The sequence below is a fragment of the Neltuma alba genome, unplaced genomic scaffold (genome assembly GCF_004799145.2).
Source record: "Neltuma alba isolate B1F8T4 unplaced genomic scaffold, ASM479914v2 tig00010254_pilon, whole genome shotgun sequence".
In the NCBI taxonomy this organism is placed as follows: Eukaryota; Viridiplantae; Streptophyta; class Magnoliopsida; order Fabales; family Fabaceae; genus Neltuma; species Neltuma alba.
The window spans coordinates 230,297-239,763 of record NW_021635181.1 but is presented as its reverse complement, the minus strand read 5'-3'; the positions used below and the strand labels follow the sequence as shown (position 1 = coordinate 239,763).

General features: G+C 41.3%; 1 pseudogene; it reads right to left on the bottom strand.

Moving 5' to 3' along the window:
• Nucleotides 1-584: 584 nt before the first annotated feature.
• On the bottom strand, nucleotides 585-8,751 carry LOC114755361 (uncharacterized; annotated as a pseudogene).
• Between the last annotated feature and the right edge of the window lie 716 nt (nucleotides 8,752-9,467).

Below are 9,467 nucleotides of genomic sequence, written 5' to 3'. Positions count from 1 at the left end.
TTTCTACTGTTTCAGCTGTTTCAAAATTTTCTCAACAAAATGACCTTTCAAAAATTTTCAAATTTAACCCTGTTATCCACAAAATTTTCAAATTTAATCCTGTTATCCACAAAAATCAATCCTCACCCCCAAACTTAAAATTGACAGTGTCCTCACTGTCAACAAGAGGAAGTAAAGATCAGGGCATGCAGGCAGAATTGAAAAAACAATATATTCGCTGCATGAAAGGTCAAAATTTCGCTTTTCTTTCTGTACAAGTATATCAGTATGCACAACTATCAATAGTATCGTCATCAGATAATCATAATGAAATCATCAATTACTAAAGGCATCCACAAATTAATCAATCAAAAGATCCGTTAACCATCCACATTTTCAATCATTTCGCAACAGTTAACGCAGTGAAAATCAACAATGATAGATATGCTCAACAGTCAGAATCAGTTCAACAGGCCATCAGTAGCCTTGCCAGAATCATAGAAGCAAACAACACACAAAATAGACCAAAACGCAAGAAAATGCAAAAACACACATAAAGACAAAAGCAACAAAGCAAGCAACAACAGCAGCAGAAACGGCCCCAGCTAGTCATCCTCCTCCTCAGAATGCTGATCCCCCTGATCCTCATCACCCTCTGCAAATGGATCGACGGCCATATCATCGCCCGAGCCAATACCAGCCCCAGAAGTTCCAGCTTCATGTTCATCTCCTGGTGACTCTGCCTCAGTGCTTGTATCTTCCACATCCGGCGCGTCAATGTCCAATTTCCTTGCAATCTGGACTAATAGTTCCTCCATGCGCCTTTGTCTACGTCTCCTGTGACGTATCTCTCTGTCCAATTTCTCGTGGAGGAGATCCAAGCTTTGAGTGGTAGGGTCAACACTGGCACTGGCTTGAGCTTCCTGTTCCCTCCTATATTCCTCGGGAACTGTTCAGCATACATGGCTTCAGTGATCCTTTGTTGTTCTCGTTCAGGAACCAGATTAGAGTAGTTGAATGGTGAAACAGGCTTGAACTTTCGATCTTTTTCTTTCCATTCTACCCCCACTTTAGTTAGCAGATCCGAGATGAGGTGAGGCATGACGAGATTTGTGTTGTGGGCTCTGCTAGCATCCCAGATGGCATCAAAAATCAATTTCCCTACATCCACTGTCGCCTTGATCATAAACAGATATATCAGGAGTGCCAGATTCCTTGGGGCTTCACTGAGATGCGTGGTTGGCATAATGTTTCTTGTGACAATATGCAACCAGATTCTGGCCTCAGGTATCATGTCTTTTCGCATAATATACGCCTGGCCCCTCTTAGGCCGCACCCACATCTCATCAGAACCGGTGAGTGTTGCTGAGATGGCATCGAGAGGAATCTCCTTTGATTGTTGAGATACCACTGATATTGGCACTTTTCAACCTCGGGAAGCTCATAGTGATCTCTGATGCGCACTGGAGTAATGAGGACACGCTGGTACCGTATAAACATCTCATTACTCAAGTTTGTTGCCACCCTAATATAGAATTTCCTGACCAGCTTCTCATTCCCTTCGCCTTTGGGACCAATCAGATTTAAGAAGTTGAGCTTCCTTGCCTTTTTATAAAACCCGAATTTGTTTGTGCACGGAAATTCTCTTTCTTGATGCAAACCTCTTCTTTCAATAAGCTCTTTGATTGGAGGATCAGGGGAGGTAGCACGGGCTTTCTTCTGGGGGCCATTGGATTGTTACCTGCAAAGAGAAAGCAAAGCACACCACACACAAACTAAGCAAATACACACCACAATCACGAAACAACCAACAAAGAAAAAGAAAGAAAAACTAACCTAAAAATAAAGAAAAAACTTTTCCCCAACTTAAATCAAGGAGCCAGAGTTATAAAATACCCCTAATTCAAACCAAGTTCACAAGGTTCTCTTTTATCTTTTAATTTCAAAATCAGACAACCATCAGTAGCTGCCAATTTAAACTAATTTCACTAAATCAGAATAACATTTCCAAATCAGTTACAAGTGAAAAAGAACAACATAACTTGGGTAATGAACGGTGTTATTTGAAAATTTAGACAAGCACCTCATTTTCTCAAATTAGGTCCAAGCTATGATCACTCAATTTCACAAGTATCACATTTTCATCAGTACATGTTCACAGATAGTTGGGCAATAAGGAATTATCACCTAACCACAATGTAACCTCAGAGAATCAAAATGCCCCCATCTAGAGTTCAAAAATCATCTAACCACAATGCATAACCCTAATAATACCCATCTCCAGCAAAACTAAACTAAATTAAAAGAAATAAAAGAGTAAGAAAGAATATACCTACAACGGACGACTAAGGGAGAGGAAGGCGCCGAAACAAACACACAGAAGGGTGGTGTCGACGGTGAGGGGAAATAGGAAGGCGGCGGCGGGAGAGAAATGATCGGCGGTGAGAGAAGGAGAAGCGGACCGACGGCTGGAGACGAAGAACGATCAGCTAGCGTGGGAGAAGTTGGTGTTTCGACGGGAGAGACTGAAGATACACAATGGGAGAGAGAGTAGCATAATTGACGGGAATGGGGGAGTTTTGAAATTGGTATGGAGAGTGAAAAGACCAAAGGGTTAGGGTTTTAAAATTAAAACAATGAATCTACCCTCAAAACCGGTCAGATACACAAGGGCAAAGTGGGTATTGAGAAAAATGAGTAAGGTTAAAACGGGGAACAAAAAGAAGAAGATCAGAAATTGCGAGAAGGCGCCGCGGTGGCCTTTTACAGAACTGCAGACGCCTGGCCTAAGTAATCGCGCTGCGGCATCTATGTTCAAACGCCGCGGCAGTTTGTACCGAGAGGGATCTAAAACCACGGACTAAGGCGCCGCGGCGGATTAACTCAAGGGCCGCGGCGCCTATTACAGAAAGAGGATTCTGAAACAGATGAGGCGTCGCGGCTCTCATCAAATGCGCCGCAGTGCCTCACACAGAGAAGGCCTAAATGAAAAATTAATGAACACAGACTGGACCTACCAAAATCAAACACCCTACACACAATAAAACAAGACTAAACACAAGCACAAGCATAAAAACAAACACAACACAAACAACCACATAAAAGCAAAATCCACAAGCCTCAATTTAACACAAATTCAAACCAATCAAGGTCAAGGCCACTACTGGAGATTAAGGTTAGGTGCACTTCCCTGGTTGCGCTAATTAGAAATCAACCACTCCTGCTAAGCTCCAAAGTTTGAGGAATAAACCAAAAGGCCTACAAAAACAAAGATCAACGTAAATCTACTAAAACAAAACCGAAATAAAAGAAACACATCAAAGGCAAGTTTAGAGCTTGGGTTGCCTCCCAAGTAGCGCTTGGTTTATAGTCTTCAGCCTGACTCTTCAGCTCTGTTATGATTGTTCAGCAAAGTAGATCGTAGAGACTTGACGATCCACCTTTCCACCCCAATAATGCTTCAAACGATGGCCATTTGCATGAAATCTTTCACCCTTTTCATTTTCCAGCTCCACCGCACCATGGTTAGCAGCTTGTACCACAGTGAATGGCCCTGACCAGCGTGATTTGAGTTTGCCCGGAAATAATCTCAATTTGAATTATGAAGTAACACCTTTTGCCCCGCTTCAAAGACCTTGGGGATAATTTTCTGATCATGATACTTCTTGGTCCGTTCCTTATAGAGCCTTGCACTTTCATAGGCATTAAGGCGAAATTCCTCCAATTCATTAGTTGAAGGAGCCTTTTTGCACCAGCAGCTTGAAAGTCAAAGTTGAGCTTTTTTATGGCCCAGTAAGCTCCATGTTCCAATTCTACAGGCAAATGACATGCTTTTCCAAACACCAACCGATAGGGAGACATCCCAATCGGAGTTTTATATGCTGTCCTGTAGGCCCAAAGAGCATCATCCAGTTTTAATGACCAATCTTTTCTTGTTGCACCTACTACCTTCTCAAGAATGCTTTTGATCTCTCGGTTGGATATTTCTGCTTGGCCATTTGACTGAGGATGATAAGCCAAAGTTACCCTGTGCTTTACACCATATTTCTTCATCAGAGCTTGAAATTGGTGATTGCAAAAGTGAGAACCGCCATCACTAATAATAGCCCGAGGTGCTCCAAATCTCGTGAAGATGTTTTTCTTTAAGAATTTGATCACCGTTTTAGCATCACTGGATACACATGCAGTAGCTTCAACCCATTTCGAGACATAGTCCACAGCAACCAGAATGTACTCTTGATTGAGAGACTTTGGAAACGGGCCCATGAAGTCAATTCCCCATACATCAAAGAGTTCAACTTCCAGAATATTATTCAGAGGCATTTCATTCCTTCTTGATATGTTTCCCACTCGTTGACACCGATCACATCGGATCACAAAGGCATATGCATCTTTAAATAGTGAAGGCCAATAAAAACCACTTTGAAGGACTTTGGCAGCCGTTTTCTCTCCTCTAAAGTGCCCACCATAAGCTGAAGAGTGGCAACACTCTAGAATATCTTGCTGCTCAACTTCCGGAACACATCTTCTTATCATCTGATCGGCACATCTTTTGAACAAGGTTCTTCCCAGAAGTACATCTTTGCATCGTGAAGAAATTTCCTCTTTTGATGGGAGTTAAGGTCTAGTGGCAGAGTTCCACAAACCAGATAATTAACCAGATCTGCATACCATGGAGTAGTTGAGTTATCCACAAAGAACAAGCATTCATCGGGAAAACTGCATTGATCTCTTGACAATGATCATGTTGAGCTTCACTACTTAATCGAGATAGATGATCTGCCACTTGGTTCTCAGTGCCTTTCCTATCAACAATTTCCAAGTCAAATTCTTGAAGCAAAAGGACCCATCGAATCAGGCGTGCTTTGGAATCTTTCTTGGTAAACAGGTACTTTAGGGCAGAGTGGTCTGTATAGATAGTCACTTTGGTGCCCACAATATAAGACCGAATTTCTCACAAGCAAACACCACTGCAAGCAATTCTTTCTCTGTAGTAGTGTAGTTAAGTTGGGCATCATCCAAAGTTTTACTAGCATAGTAGATGGGATGGAAGACCTTTTCTACTTTTTGTCCTAGAACTGCTCCAACGGCAAAATCACTAGCATCTGCCATAATGATGAAGGGTAGCTCCCAATTAGGTGCCACTAAAATTGGTGCTGAGGTGAGCTTCTTCTTTAATTCTTCAAAAGAGTTCATACAAGCGTCATCAAACTTGAACTCCCTATCTTTCTCCAACAAATTGCACAAAGGCTTAGTGATTTTAGAGAAATCTTTAATGAAACGACGGTAGAATCCCGCGTGACCCAAGAAACTTCTAATACCCTTAACACTTGTTGGTGGAGGCAATTGCTCAATAACAGATACCTTTGCCTTGTCAACTTCTAGGCCTTGTTTGGATACTCGATGACCAAGGACAATGCCCTCTTGCACCATGAAGTGACATTTTTCCCAATTCAGAACCAAATTAGTTTCTTCACATCTTTGCAAAACAGCCGCCAAATTATCTAAGCAACAATCAAAAGAATCTCCAAAAACAGAGAAGTCATCCATGAACACTTCAATTGTTTTCTCAATCATGTCAGCAAAGATGGCCATCATGCATCTTTGGAATGTTGCTGGAGCATTGCAAAGACCAAATGGCATTCTTTTGAAAGCAAACGTGCCATATGGACAAGTAAAGGTTGTTTTCTCTTGATCTTCTGGGGCTATTACAATTTGGTTGTATCCTGAATACCCATCCAAGAAACAAAAGAATTCTTGCCCAGCAAGTTTATCCAACATCTGATCAATAAATGGCAGCGGGAAATGGTCTTTTCTGGTTGCTGTATTTAACTTTCGATAATCCATGCAAATTCTCCACCCAGTCACAGTACGAGTTGGAACTAGCTCATTTCGGGTGTTAGCCACTACAGTTATACCGCCTTTTTTAGGGACGCATTGAACTGGGCTCACCCATGAACTATCAGAAATAGGGTAGACTATGCCAGCAGAAAGCCATTTCAGGATCTCTTTCTTGACTACTTCTTTCATAACCGGGTTTAATCTCCTTTGATGCTCAATGGAAGGTTTGTGACCATCCTCTAATAAAATCTTGTGCATACAAATAGAAGGGCTGATCCCTTTGATGTCAGCTATGGACCACCCAATAGCTTTCTTGTGGTGTCTCAAGACCCTTAACAGTTTCTCTTCTTGCAACGTGGACAACTGAGAAGAAACAATCACAGGTAATGTAGTAGAATTACCCAAGTAGGCATACTTGAGATGTGATGGTAAAGTCTTCAACTCCAACACCGGCGGTTCATCCACAGAAGGCTTTAGAGGAGAGCTTAAAGCACTAGTCACATCCAGAGGCTCAAAAGTCTTAGCTTTTCGATACGGAAATGCTTCAATACTCATCATTTCTGCATAAGCTTCAACCTTGCCATCAATACTACTTGTTTCTCCAATCAACAATGCTTCTAATGGGTCTTTGGTCAAAGAGTTAATCAACTCCTCTTGCACTGTAGAATCAATCACATCGATACAATTACAGTGAGCAGAATCATCTGGAAACTTCAAGGCTTGATTCATGTTGAATATCACCTTCTCATCATTTACTCGCATGGTGATCTCACCCTTTTCTACGTCAATGAGGGTTCTTGCAGTAGCTAAGAATGGCCGTCCCAAAATAATGGGGATATTCCAATCTACCTCACAGTCTAACACAATGAAATCAGCTGGGAATATGAATTTATCTACCTTCACCAAGACATCTTCTACAATCCCTTTTGGATATGAGATACTTCTGTCAGCAAAGAGCAATGTAACAGTTGTTGGCCTTGCTTCACCCAAATTTAATCGATTGAATACAGCTAGAGGCATCAAGTTAACACTTGCTCCCAAATCGCATAGGGCTTTTCCATTGAAGTGTTTGCCTATGTTGCATGGAATATAAAAACTGCCTGGATCTCTCAATTTGGGTGGGAGTTTTCGCTGCAAGATGGCACTACAATCTTCAGTAAGGGCTACTGTTTCAAATTCACCAAATCTCTTCTTCTTGGAGAGAACATCCTTAAGAAACTTAGCATACTTAGGCATCTGCTCTAATGCTTCAGCAAACGGGATGTTGATGTGTAATTGCTTAAACATGTCCACAAATTTCTTGAACTGGACATCTTCATCTTTCTTCCTGAACCTTTGAGGAAAGGGAAGTGGCGGCATCTGTGTAGCAGGAGGGGGAGTTGTCTTCCTCTTTTTATCATCAACCATTTCACCCTCTACATTCTTTCCTCGAACCACATCATTGAGATTTTCTTCTGTTTGTTTCCTTTTCTTGGTTTCTTCCTCTTCTACTACACCACCTTCTTCTGAAAGCTCATTTGTATCAAGGTCAGTCACCATACTGTTAGTGATGTCCTTGTCGGTCTTACTAGGCCTCTGAATGTCAGGTAATTGCTTTCCACTTCTCAAACTGATCGCTTTGCACTCTTCATTACCATCCCTTTTTGGATTGGGAATGGTATCACTTGGTAAGCTGCTTCTTGTGAGTACATTCATTTGTGAAGCCAGTTGACCCATTTGAACCTCGAGATTCTTGATGGCAGTTTCATGGAGAGAAAATGTTGCCTTATTCTCAGCCCTTGCAGATTCTTGATTTGCTAATAGTTGAGCAAACATCTTCTCAATTTTGGATTCTTCCTTTTGAGGATGCTGCTGTTGCAATTGATGTTGCTGTGGTTGACCATGAAAACCAGGAGGCCCCATTTGTTTAGCACCAGATGGTAATATTTGTGGTGGATTCAAACTTGGCCCATTTCGCCAAGAGAAATTTGGGTGATTTCTCAAATTTGGATTGTAAGTTTGAGAGTAAGGGCTTCCTTGTGGTCTTCGCTGCGCATTATTCATATAATTGACTGTCTCCAAGGTGTATGGGCATTGATCAGAATGATGTTCCTCATTACAATGGTCACAAGTGTATCCCGGAGCCTGAAGTGCATGAACTCCTGCAGCATTTCCTTTCTTAATCTGCAATTCCAGATTGTCAAATCTCTTAGATATTGCTTCAAGTTGCGATGCAATATCCCTTGATGATGAAGAACTAGGCTCCTTATATCTCCCAGAACTTTGCCTTCTCTTGTTATATTGTTGCATAGTGCTAGATGCCACCTCTTCATACAGTTCATATAGCTCATTTACCTTCATCTTTCGATTCCTCCATTTGAAGCGGTATTCAGCATTGTCACTGTCTGATCATTCAACCCATTCCAGAAGGCTTCCATTAGAACATATTTCTTTTGCTCATGATTTGGACAATTTCTCCACATATCCTTGAATCTTTCCCAAGCCTCGTAGAATAACTCATCCGATGCTGCTCGAAAGAAAGCAATTCACCCCTTAATGTAGCACGTTTGCCCCTTGGAATAAATCTGCCCTTGAACTTAGATACAAGATCATCCCAAGTCTTAATGGAGTGTTCTGGTAAAGAATTCAACCACGTTTTCGCCTTGTGAGATAACGACATGGGGAACAATCTCAATCGCAGTGCATCTTTAGTAACCCCAGTTTGTTTGAAGTTCTCACAAACCTCTATAAACTTGGTCAAATGCTCATTCGGATCATCCTTAAAATTTCCTTCAAAAGTACCCATCATCCCCAGTAGTTGAATCATAACGGGCTTGATTTCAAAATTCCTGGCTTGAATGTTGGTAGCCGGATACTTGAGTGAAAAGTCTGCCCTTCTTTATCCAAATAGTCATCCAGGGTGTACACATCGTTCTCATCTTCCTCCGCCATGTTTTCTTCTGATTCTGATTCAGGTGGTGGTGGTGGTGGTGGTGGAAGTAACTGAGGTTGTTGTTGAATCTCCGGTGTGTTTTCAGTTTCTCCCGACCTGGATACTTCTTCAGTAACTTCTTCCACAATAACTTCCAGTCTTCCTTGCATGCGTCAGGGGTTACCTGCACATTCAAATCAAAAACAAAAGTATCAAACTTATCAAGAGAAATGAACAAAATAAATACTACTACTACTACCTATAACCACTACAAATGCTAACTGAAACTTAAGCGTAACCAATCACACAATAAGGACAATCAACCTCAAACACTCTAGCCGTTAGTCCCTAGCAACGGCGCCAAAAACTTGTTCACCAAATAACTTGACCGCAAGTGGACGGGTCGCAAGTAATATAAAAAGTATCGTTCCCTCAGAGACTAAGGCTAGATGAGTTGAAAATCATAATTGTGTACTTGATTAGGTTAAGTGAAACAATTGTTGTAAAAGAGTTTGTGAAATGAAATTAGGAAAACAATGGTTTAAAGCAGTATAAAATCAAATCGACCTTGAAACAATTAAGAGACTAGGGTTATTCTTCACTAAAGTACTTCATGAAACTGGATTAATTACTTCTCAAGTAGTGCTTTACAATAAGTTCAGTTAGCCTGGGTTTGCAGAATTGATTAAGCTTTCTCAAGTCAAAACCAAATGTTTGCAATCACGATTAAAACACA